Here is a 12,867-nt window from a genome sequence, read left to right on the forward strand (position 1 = left end):
TATAATTAATTCACACAAAACTCTTATGAGGGATAAGTTGTTGTGTATGAATTGCTCCCTACTAATCATAAAAGAGAGAAGGCTTTGGAGAAAAAACGCCTTATATCTACTGAGCTTTCTACGTGAAACCTTTGTTACCACTGTAGCATCACTGAGCAGCCAAAAAGCTCCAGCCAAGATCAGGGACCTGTTTTAAGCACAGCCTTGTGTAGTTGGTTTTGTAAGTTTCCTCAAAAGAGATTTTAGCTTAAAAAGAAAAGGAGAGTGAGAAGAATCAGAGGCAGAAAGAGAAGAAGCCAAGATGCCCTCAGCAATATAACTGGCTACCAGGAGGAACATGGGCTATTACAGGAACTGTTTTATAGCAGACTGTGAACCTCTTCCAGGGATGCCTACTGTCTGACCTATCTTTGCTGATATAATTTAACAGCATATCACATTGACAGCACCCCCAGCTCTCACCAAGGAAAAGCCAGATCTTTCCTCCAGAATTAATGTGATAACTTCAGAAGTATCCTTCAATCTTTAAACACTAAAAGTTATATTGTGCATCATCCTTGAAAACAGGAAAATAAAAATCTATAAAATGTGAAAAAAACAACACTCCAAATACTAAAAATCAAAGTATTTTAAAAGACTGAAAAAAGCAAGGAAAAAAAGCTTCTGGTTATTTTTTTTTTTCAGATTGCAAATAATTGTTTTATACAAAATCACAAAAAACTAATTTCAATGGCTAACAGACTATTGTAATCTTTAGTAATTCCTCAGAGTATCCCTGCTCAAGCTCCATTTATCACTTTTGGTTTTGCATTACTGGTTCATCCTACGTGCTATCACAGCACACATCATGCCTGCAATTTCAAGCCTTATTAAAATAATCATTTTTATCCGAAATGGAGAGCTGTTACTTACCACTGGAAATATATTATTAGCTCATCCAAGCTAAATCGTTCATTCCTCCCCACTAAAAGTTAGATGCCTGTCAACATTTCAATATTATCCATAACATTGTGAAACTCTGTAATTATGGAGAATTTTGTTGGTGGCTTGTTTATAAAAGATAATAGGTGGAAAATTCTGTCTTGTCTTTTCCATGTTTGGAAGGGAAGAATATGTGCTAGGAAAAATGAGCTATATTTTACCTTCTAATTTTTTTTCCACCAGAAATGTCTTTCTTTCTTTCTCATATTAATTAGAATAGTAATCTGTCGAGGCACTGGCACAAGCTATCCAGGGAGATAGTGGAGTCACCATCCCTGGAGGTGTTCAAGAACCATAGAGATGTGGTACTGAAGGTCATGGTTAGTGTGCATGGTGGAGATGGATTGTGGTTGGACTGCATGATATTTGCGGTCTTTCCAATCCCAATGATTTAATGATTCTATGATAATCCAGTAAAATTAAAATAGGTCTCAGATCTTTAAAAGAGGCACTGTGAAAATCGTTTGGGGTCTGTATTTTTGAACAAGTGTATGCCAATCTCACATAAATGTACACAGGGAATGTTATTACAGAATGGACTACAATCTGATTCAGAGGAAAAATTTAAAATAAATGTGCAAAAAAAAAACAAAAAAAAAAAGGTTTTCCAGCAGAAGATTATGCAGAAGATCTATGGTAATGAGCAGGCTTTTTTCTCAAGGTAAGAGCTAAGCAAATGACCATCAGAGAAAAGGACATAGCAGTCACCTCACATGGCAGGTTATTTATCTGACCTCCATGTTGGCTGGAACAGGACTTCCTGATGAAACTACTCCTCATTCTTTACACTGCTTGGTTTCTATTTTGCTTATTTCCATTTTTCTATTTTATGATTACTCCTGTCTTTACATTTTCACTCATTCTTTATTTACATTAGATAGATGTCATGCAGGTTTATTTCTCATTCTCTATAAGGTGCACTTCCATCAGTGTTCAGCCTCTTTCTCTTACAGGTTCCATTTTCAGGTAAGCCCTTCAACCAGGCTCTTATGTACATCTTGAGAACACTATAAATAACAAAAAAACTTCTCATTTTTCCCATTCAGATCACTTCCTAAAATTTTCCTCCAACTCAAGGTCCACAAATAAATCAGTTAAACTGGTGCCGAATCCACTATCCATCCCTTTTACTGTTTTTATGTGATGCCCAGGATGATGATGAGGGTTTCTAGTTGCTGATAACATAAACAAATGAAGTAAAGCATGAAACATCCTGACCAGTGTTCTGCCTGAACACAAAAGCTTGGGAACAGTTTAAAAAAGGTTAAGATGGCAGGATAAGAAAGGAGATGCCGTGTTGTTTATCATAGCCACTGAATATATGGTAGGGTACACGTGCCAAGGTAATGCATACAGCAACGTGAGATATCTGCATGGAGCACAAGGCCTGTGTGAGGCTCGTACCCTTCTGGAGAGGCAGTAAGCAGCCCAACAGGAACCTCTACGACATCTCAGATAACACTGTGTTCTCATACTTAAGTGGCTGAGTCCCACCCCTAGAGCCTTTACACGATGGAAAAAAACATTTCATCAGATAAAAAAGAGCAAGAGCAACTACACGCACCAAATAGCAAATACATTTCGACATATACACAGATGAAATATGAAAGCACTAGGCCAGATGAATCTAATACGTGGTTGCTTCACAGTCATAAAACAGCCATCGATCAAGAAGACGAGGTTGTAGTGAAATCTTGCATAGAAAAGTTTGAACATTTTAGCCATTGGCTTTAGCCCTGCAGCTCTACTATCAGCAATATTTCCTTCATGTAGCGAGATGCACAGCCTGCCCTCCACTTTTTAATTCAAGGGCAGACAGTGACAGGTGAAGATAGGTTTGTAAAGATAGTAATAACAAAACAACATGTAAAGCAATGAAAAAGAGTGAGTAGGAAAATTACCCATGGTGGGATAGAAGTGTTTCTCCCAAACTGGAGAACAGAAAGCAAAACTGAAGCTATCAAAGCTCTCACTGGAGCTGCCTCAGCCCAGTGGAGTTTTAATGGAAAAGTCAGAAAGCAGAGATAGAAATGCAATGTGGAAAATATGATAGACTTTCAGGGAAGAAAGAAGCAATTACAAAGAATATTAATTTCAAACAGGAAAAATAAAAAATAAAAAGTAAACCACACATCACTAATGATTTTAGGAATAGCATGAGAGCCAAAGGGATCCTGAACATGGGTGTAATTTTATGGCATGTGACCTGACCGGTCCATGAACTACTGGAGAAGAAAAAGGGTGTTGATAGACTAGTGAGAAGAAAGTGGATGGGAGACAAAGAGTTGAAAAGATTCACACAGGGAAGTATGAGAAAAAAACAGGGAAGCATAAGAGAAGTTCAGCCATATTCTGTCTAAACAGATGAACAGCAGTAACTTACAAGACACACTTCCCCTGGGATTCATGCAGTTCCTCTGACTGCATGTTTAACAATTACTATCTCAATTGTGATTTCTTTACAAGTGGAAAAAAGTCATGGAAGGGAAGCTCTTTACAGCTCTGGGCTTCCTGTGAACCCTGGGAGAAAGCACCATGGAGACATCAGCAAAGTAACATTCAAAGTATACAACAAACACAACTACAATCTCCTGCTGAGATGCCTGCCTACCTCACCACCCACACCAAGAATATATGTGCTATTTGAAGTGAAATTCCCCCAATAATTGCAGCCTCTCTTCCAACATACAAAGAATGTATCTGTTTGCTGATTAAGAGACTTTTTAAAAACTCAACAAAGGCTTTGTTTAATTTTGTTGCACAGTGGCATCTCCAATGACCAAAAATGCTAGCTCTCCTCTGAGAAAAGAACTTGCTCAGCATGGCATGGTGACAGGAGTGGCAGAACAGTAAAGCAGTATGTCAGGGAAATGGAAGGTTTCAAAAGGAAAAACATAAAGGTGCCTCCAGGTTTATCCAAGTCTATTTTTTTCTTTGAGATTGTAATTACTCCACAGTACAAGATTTCTTCTGAATGTCTGCAGGGGGTTTTGTGCTGTTTTTTTTTCTTCTTCCTCTTCTTGAGAGCATCTCCTGCTGACATCAGACTGACAGTCATTACACCTTCCTAGTAATGTCAATGAAAAGCTTCCCAGATGTATTTTTGCACTGTATAGCTCATCTGGACTTAAACAGAGAAACCCACAGATGGCAGAAAGCTCAAGGACTTCACAATGATTATGCAATCTCCTGTTCCATTAAAATAACTGTTTATCTTCAGAAAAGTATATAATAGAGAAGGAAAGCATATAATTTAGTCATTCAGCAGACAAAAAGCTGAACAGCAGACATGTGGCCATTTTTCTTGCCTTCAAGGAATTCTGAATTGAGGGAAGTTTCTAGCTTGTCATCTTGGTGTGAGAATGTTTGGCCCCATGTGTGGGTGAGATAGAATTTCACTCAACAGCCCACAAAAAGAAAGACTTTAAGGTCAAAGCAATGATATTTAATGTCTGTGGTGGAGTTTAGTTCAACTTTTTCAGACCATTTTAACATGCAGTTCAGCACTCACGAATTACATTGTGCAATGCCTTCCAATTCCAAATCCCTTGACATCAAAAAGGCAAAACTTGCCTTTTTCTTAATATGTCTTTCTCACCACTGCTTTATGGTTCATGATTTGATAACATGGATGCAGATTATTGGTCGTATTGAAGGTCAGATCTCAAGGAAAAACAGGGCTAGGAATCATTTTTCGTTTCAAATGTTGGTGTCCTTATAAAATGAGATACAATAGGAGATATGTATATTCAGCAGTGTCCTCCTAACAGGATTGTTTTAAGAAAAGCTTATAAATTAATTAATTTAATTTTTTTTAATGGTGAAGATTAGCACAGAATATAACATCCATTTGCTCCATGTCTTCTTCTTTTGATGTTGACTTGTTTTGTATCAGTGTGAGACAAGTTAGCACAAGATCCCCAGAGCTAAATGCCCCTGATTTCACCAGATAGTATGAAATGATATAAAACCTTTAGAATTAGGTTTTTGCATTTTACTTTAGTGCCACATGATATCCAGCTGATGTAAGTCAGCATTAAAATTAGCTGGAGCCACACAGAGTTCCATCAGGGGATGCTCTAACCCAGAAAATTTGGGAAGTAGCTTTCAAAATAGCAATTCCCAAGGGCAACATGGTATATTCAGCAGGTATCGGAGTTTAATAATTTTTAGAAAGGAGCACCTCTGGAAGTCTGGAATAGGTGCAAGAAGCATAAACTGGAATCCTGGTATATAATTTAACAAACATAACATCACAGACATCATCTTGACCTTTTATTTCTATGACAGCTGAGGTGATAAATAAGAGAAGGGATTTAACTGGGTATAGCCAGTGTTTAATTTGTCATTAAGCTTTCTTTTGTCTTTTCTCACTGACCAAGAATTTAATTTTCAAAAAACACATTTGATAACATAGTACCAAAATGATTGCTAAATAGTCTATTCTGGATTTAAAATCTACAGACCTGAAACCAGTATGTTATGGATTTGCTACAGTTGCTGACATGAAGTAGTATCGTTTTTGTAAGATACCTCAGTAATGCAATCATCGCAAATGAATGTGTCAGCAAAGAGGAAGGTATCCACTTAGTGAAATGGATACAAAAGTAATGTTAAACCACACAATACATCACCACTAACATGCACTCCTAATAGAGGAATTAACCCTCCATCCACCCAAGCACTTCGTGACTCCTATTTCGCCTTCAGCCACCAAACTTTTTACACACTGCTGCGCTTGCACATTGCTCTCTCTGCAATGACTGACCTACTGCAATATCATCCAAACATTTACAGCTATCTTATTTGGGACAGGACTACGGTATGTATACATATAGAATGGAAAGAAAAAGTCTTTCTCAAAGGCTTATGGTCTAAATGGAAGAAAAATGTAGACAGAGGAAGAGCAGAAGTAGAGGACAATGACCATAGCTGGTCATTGCCACAACTTAGCTTTTGTCAAGGAGAACCTGATGAACAGAATGGCTCTCTGATACTAGTTTTGGAGATGCTATTTTTAGCTTCGCTAGTTTTAGTGATACTTATATTAGGGAATAACTTAATTTGTATAATTTACACATTCATATTTCCTTGTCTGACAGACTTTCAAAGCTTTATTAATCAGTGTTTCATGCAAACAGTTAAAAGCAGTGAAGCTAGAATTATGTGATCATTGTCATAAAGTGAACAGTATATTGCATCTTGTTTATCCATCTGCTATAATTGCACTATGGGAATTGAGTTGCTTATAATAAATGCAATGACATAAGTGGTACTAACACATTTAGAGGGTACGTGTCAATACCTACTGTTAATTTCCACTTTTGCTTTTACACAGTGTCGAAGGTTTCTGAGTGGCACATCTGAGTACCTGTCACTGCTGAGACTTCCTGCTGCCTGGATCTGCCTGGGGTGAGCATCATAACCCCCAAAATGGAGAAACAAAGTCAAGTGAGAGTTGTATGCTGTAGTTCACTGCCTATTTGGGTATGAATTTAGTCATATGTTGATGTCCCACATGAATATAATCCTCTTGAGTTGATGCATTTACAAAACTAATTTGCAATCTAAAGAAGAGAGAATGGCATAGATTACAATTGAGAAAGCAAAGACATCTTGGGCTAACATCCTAGCTCTGCCACATTCTTCATCTCTGGCATAATCCTGACTTTTGACCCCAGATCTCTGCAAACTTTGAAAGTAAGCCTAAATCTAGTATCAAACTGAAACTCACCTCATGTTCAAACCATGTGAATGACAGCTTAAAGTGAGGTCTGGGATGCTGGTGGGCTCCAGGGCATAACTTGCTGCTCTTTACCCTCTGCCTTCAGCCCTGCACACAGCCAGGAGGGCCTTCCTTCATGTCAGCTCAATGAAATCTCAACGGCACTGTTTCACACTTTCTGCCTGAACCTCAGCTGACTTGACACACATCTGAGGAGTGAACAGAAAGTTTGACTGTCTGTGATTTTCTCCCCTTCACGGGAACCTAGAGGGACTTGTTCACTCTTATTTCAATCCAGTGCATAAAAACTCTCAACAGAAAGTTTGATTTTAAATCCTGGGCATTAAAACTCTCAACAAGAAGTTTGATTTTCTTTTCCTTGCCTTGGAATTCACAGCATCATCCCAGTATCATTAAAACAAGCAGAGAACAGCCCCTGAGAGTCAAGAAAAAAATGCATCGAATAGGATTTTTTTTTTTAAATTTTGACTTAGTTTTGATAGTGGCTGCTCAAAATCACTAAGGATTTTTTTTTTTAACTAATGCAAGCAAAATGCATTGATTGCAGAAGAACCCCTGAATATCCAGTGCTCTACATAGCTACCTTATTTTAATATTCTCATGTTGTCAGCAGATCTTTACGAACTAGGAGGGATTCATTAACTCCAGTGTAATCGGCAATCCAGGCTGACAGAAAGCAGAGGTTTCTGTACTTCAAGCTGGCTCTAGTCAGAAGTAATGTGAGCGTATCTGACTCAGGCCTAGACATTATGGTATAATCAGCTAGCCCTCATGGAGTTAAAATCACTTTGCTTTGAAAAGACAGTGGTAGGTCTACATGGAATTGTTTTGTTCTAATGCAAATGCATCCACTTCCTAGAGGAAATAAACAATTTAAGTCAGTAAGTATGTGATAAATTGATCTCCTAGAGAGAGGTGAGTTTACCTTGTTTGATTTCTCATTTTACACGTATTTCTGTGTGTCTATATCTATGTGCATATACATATATACAAATGTGTGTACATATACATGCATATATATGCAAAGTAAGATGTATATATATATATATATATATATATGTATATGTATATGTATATACATATTTATTTATACTTCAGCCCAGGCTTTCAGCCCAGCCCTCAGCGACAACCTTGTCCAGAAGAATCCCAAAGACACTGTGATTCAGCCACCTCTAATAATCCCATTTTCTATTCCATTTCCTGCCATGACTGCATCAGAAAATACAACCTCAGAAAGGCAGGATGCTTTGAAAACATCAGCTCAGGACCCCAGAACATCCATATATGGGCCTGAGAAATGAACAACACAGGAGTACTCAGGTGCAGCTCATTTCTGCAGGATTAAATGTAGAAATCCTGATGGCATGTGAGGGTATATTCAGAGGAGTTTAAATTACAGTCTTACCTCCCATTATTCACAGTTGGCTCCTTCTATATGGTAATTGCAGCAAGGTTAAAAATGACCTAATGATTGCATTAGTTTCCACATAACTTCCCTCTCCTCACTCCTCTCCGACCTCTATCATAACAGAGATTACTGAAGGACAAGCAGAAAAGTAAAAAGAATGCCTGAATATAGGTTGTCATACCCAGCCCAGCTGTTGCTAATAATAATTTTCCGAGTCCTAGCACTGGATGAGCCGTTTGTCACAAATGATTTATTTGGTGAAATTAGCTCTCTTTCACTCCTTGCAAACTTCCTCTGCCAAATGATGGAGATGTTCAAAATTGTTCATTGTGAATGTAGGCCCAGGTGGCTGTTTCCCTCCTCAAGCATGAGTCTATGGATTAAGTGGTGTTCTGAGGTACAAGTGTTCAATGGACTCTAATGATTGTGGATGTCTCTCCTTTTAATTCTACTGTTTGGGCAGACAGATCATGGTGCTGATGTTCAGCAGGCAAAGGCCACATTGTTCTGAAAAACTGCCCCTTAAGGGATATCCTGGTTGTTCATGCAAAATCAGTAATCGCTTCTGAAAATTCAGCCCGGTGTCTGTTCATTTATGTCATTACTTACATCTGTAATGTGGCAGGTATTATCATTCCACGACTGAATGAATAAATTTCTGCAAAATGAAGAGCAGGTACCCACTAATGAATGAAAAAGAAAGTTGCTTTCCTTACAGATGGAAATAGGTGTTCATATAAATAGCTTTTGCCTCCCTTCTGATGCTACCAAACTGAGATTTTTTCCTAACATACCTGTCATATTTTATCATTTTATTCCTCTAGTTAGCCTTGAAGCTTCTGAGAACTGGAGGATAGATGCTGGGCTTTGACCTCAGCTGGGACTCATAGTTCTTATTATATTGCATTCCTGTTAGTTAGCACGCTTTTCTTCAAGGATTAAATTCATCCAGTGACAGTGTCCTGGGACCATTCTGGGCTTTCTTTGCTCCAACTTCAAACTGTATGACTTTGAAAAAGCTAAAAAAAAAAAAAAAGCATTATTTAGTTTGTGTACATTCCTCCCTTTAGGGATGATTATTGTTGATTTGATCACAGGAATGGTTTTTACATTTATGCCAGTGCCTTCTAAAGTCCTTCCTTCCATTAAGCAGGTTGCCCAGAGAAGATGTGGGTGCTCCATCCCTGGAGATGCTCAAGGCCAGGTTGGATGGAATACTGTTCTGGTGAGTGGCAGTCCTATCCATGGCACAGGGCTTGGAGTCAGATGATCTCTATGGTCCACTCCAAGCTAAGCCATTCTTATTATGTTATGATTTTATGATCTTGTCAGTGCCCATCCGTAGTCCTTACACTCACAGGTCTCCCCTGAGTGGTGGATAATAGCTTCTAGAACAGTAAATGCACCTGGATGACTGCAGTTAATTAAAAAAAAACAAAAACAAAAACAGAAACACAGCTTGGGGAGAACTGTGGATGGTCCACATGAAGAATGTGTTCTATATAAGGCCTATTGAAGTCCCTAGCCATTTGTAGCCAGTTTTTAGCCACTTTGTAGCCATTTGTACTATTATTTAGTCAAGTTATAGATCTATTAAGCTTGGTAGCTATATGTAGCCATGATTGACACATATGCCTTCAAAGGCAGATAAGATAATGTAATGAAAACCAAAATAAGAGAAGATAGGGGCAAAGTAAAATAGGGAAAGGCAAGGGGGAAGAAAAGGTGATTTTAGTTCTTTGTCTTCCAATAATCACTGCACAGCTTGACAACTGATTTCTTTTACCCTAATCTCAGCATGCATCTCAAAAATGCTACTGGCCATCAGATTATCCCAGCAGATCATTAAATTTTCTTATCCTCTGGACTTATGTATGCTGTGGAACCATCCACAGATAATGAGCAGCCTGCTGTTGCACTCACCTGGTGAGGGTCGATGTGTTTTATGGAAGCTTTCCACATATTCTCTTTAATGAATGAGTCCATTCTTTTTATAGAATTCTCCAAGGGGAAAAAAAAAAGAAAAAAAAAAAACTTTTTTTTCTCTTTTTTCTTTTCTTTCTTTCTTTCTTTTTTTTTTTTTTTTTTTTGAGTAGAAACATGATATTCTTCAGACAAATTCCGTGCTATCAACAGGAAACAGCAACAGGTGATGCAAAAGCCATCTATGATAGTTTGTGGGAATACATGCTCTTCAAAATTCATATACATAGTGCTGTTCTCTGTGAGGGCTCTAAGTTTGGGGAAAGACAAATATCTGTAATCTGTGAGGTTCCATCTGTAATTACTCAATAGCCAAACAGATTGAACACGAGGCCTGAACTGTTACAGCTTATAGTGACAAACTCTACGTGGGCTACAGCAGTACTGACACTACTTACTGACACTACAAAAGAAAATCAGTGTATCTGATCACAGACAAACCACCTCAGATAAACAAGTGCAAGACACACTTTTTGTCTGAACAGCTTTAATAGTAATTAATAAATTTGCTCTAATAAAAATCTTGCTGGCAAAGAGCCCTTAAATGTGACATTATTTACATAATTTCCTGCAAAGAACAGCTGCGTAGCCCTCCACTCTGGCCATAACTTCTCAGTTGTAGTGCTTATGCACCCAAACATTCACAAATCTTAATGCACCTGCCTGGCATTTATGATGCAGAGCAGCTTATGGAAGAGGTGCGCCTCTGGAAAAGCAGCACCTCATATCTGCAACGTAAACATCAACAGAGTCATCTGGGTCCAGATCTGCAGTCAGATCCATACTGGTAACCACTGGGATGTATTATATTGGGCTCATATTTACTGCTGGCTTTTAATTAGTCTGCATAGTTCATTTCCACATCTGCTTTCCTATAAACAAACCACTAATTAGTTCAGTGAGTCAGTTAAAAACTGTACCATTGTGCCAGATAGTTGAAAGAGACTCTGAAAATATTTGAAGCACAGTCCATTTAATTTTAATTATTTTTTAAAAGGAATGTATGAAAAAAAATAATAATCTCCTTCCTCTGAATTCCTCTGCCAATTTCAGGATAGATGAGAAGTTGTGACTGTGTCAAAGACTTGTGTGTCTCCTGAGCAAGCCCACTCTGGCTTTAAGATTTCTGATATATTCTGCTGCTTAGGTTTACTCAAGTGGTAGCTCTGGAAGCACTGCTGGTACTTCTGAAGCCTGATTACTCACCTGAAAAAGTCAAGTTAATAACATAATTTTCTCAATACTCAGCCCTCCTGACCTGCAATAAAGCAATGCAGTTCTCTGAGCCAGATTATTGTACACGCTCTGTACAACTTATGGAGATAAGGCATTTCTTATAGGACCAAAAGGTGAGAACATCTCTCTCCCCACTCACCATGGGAAATGGGCAGAGCTCCCTATTTCCTTCTCAGGGAAGGTCCTGTCTGCATCCTTGCACAAACATCTCCTGGATAAGCAATTCCCTCAGGGCCTTTCAGTATCTAAATGCAGTTTGTAAGAAAGAAGACGACAGACTCATAAGCAGAGTCTGTTGTGATAGGACAGGGGGAAATTGTTAAAAACTAGAAGAGGGGAGATTTAGACTGAATATAAGGAAGAAATTTTTTGCAGTAAGAGTGGTGAGGCACTGGCACAGGTTGCCCAGAGATGCAGTGGAAGCCCCATCCATGGAGATACTCAAGATAAGGCTGGAGGGGCTCTGAGCTCTGATGGAGCTTTAAGTGTCCCTTTTCATTGCAGGGAGTTGGACCAGGTGGACTTTAAGGGTCCCTTGCAACTCAATTCTACAAATCTATGATTCTTCAGATAGGAGTGCAGACATTTCATTTAGAGGTGTTATTCTCTGACTGATCCCTACCCCAAGCTTCTGAAATCTCAGTGGGTTCAGGCATTAAGTGAAGCACAGAGGATTGGGTCAGGCCTGCATGGGGACAGATACAACCTTGGTGTATGCAAATGCATTTAAACAAAAAATGAAAGACTTAGAAATCTAATTAGACTTTGAGGTTCCTCTTAAGTCTTGGTTTTACATAACTAAATCATTTATAGATTCCGATTGAGAGCCTCAGGACAATACGACTATCCTTCCTACTTAACCTTGTATCACTGGTATCAACAGAAGGTGAAATAATTAGGCCATTTTTTTAAACATGGGCTTTTGCTTCCTAAGCTGACTGCTCCTTTAGAGCCAAGAGCCTAGCTTTGGGTGTCCCCCTGATGCCTGCTCTTTGAGCTAGTGCCTAATCATAGAATGGCTTAGGATGGAAGGGACCTTTCCAGCCCTCTTCTGTGGGCTGGCTGCCATCCACCAGATTGGGCTGCCCAGGGCCCCATCCAACCTGGCCTCATACATCTCCAGGACATTCAAACACAACAAATTTCCTCCATCCTCCTTACACTAATATGAACCTGTTAGCATGCCAGCAATTCAAATCTCTGCTCTCCACTGGTGAGACACTGGCTCAGATAAACTTCTAATTATTCCTCAATAGGAGACTGTGGCTGAGGACCAGCATCTTTACCTCACAAGGACTTTAATGGTCCAAATACACTCTCCTTACTCACATAAGGGGAATCACTGATGCAGTTTTGACCTCACTTTGATGCAGTGATCTATTGATGTGAGGTAACGCTGCAGCAAAGCAACAAGGTTAGATCTCAGCAGTGATTAAAGCTGAGTTCCTGAAGGGATGTTTACATCCTGTGTTTGCAAGCATGCAGGGAGGTGACTGCAAACAGCACAAGGTGC

The sequence above is a fragment of the Lagopus muta genome, chromosome 8 (assembly GCF_023343835.1).
Source record: "Lagopus muta isolate bLagMut1 chromosome 8, bLagMut1 primary, whole genome shotgun sequence".
Taxonomy (NCBI): domain Eukaryota; kingdom Metazoa; phylum Chordata; class Aves; order Galliformes; family Phasianidae; genus Lagopus; species Lagopus muta.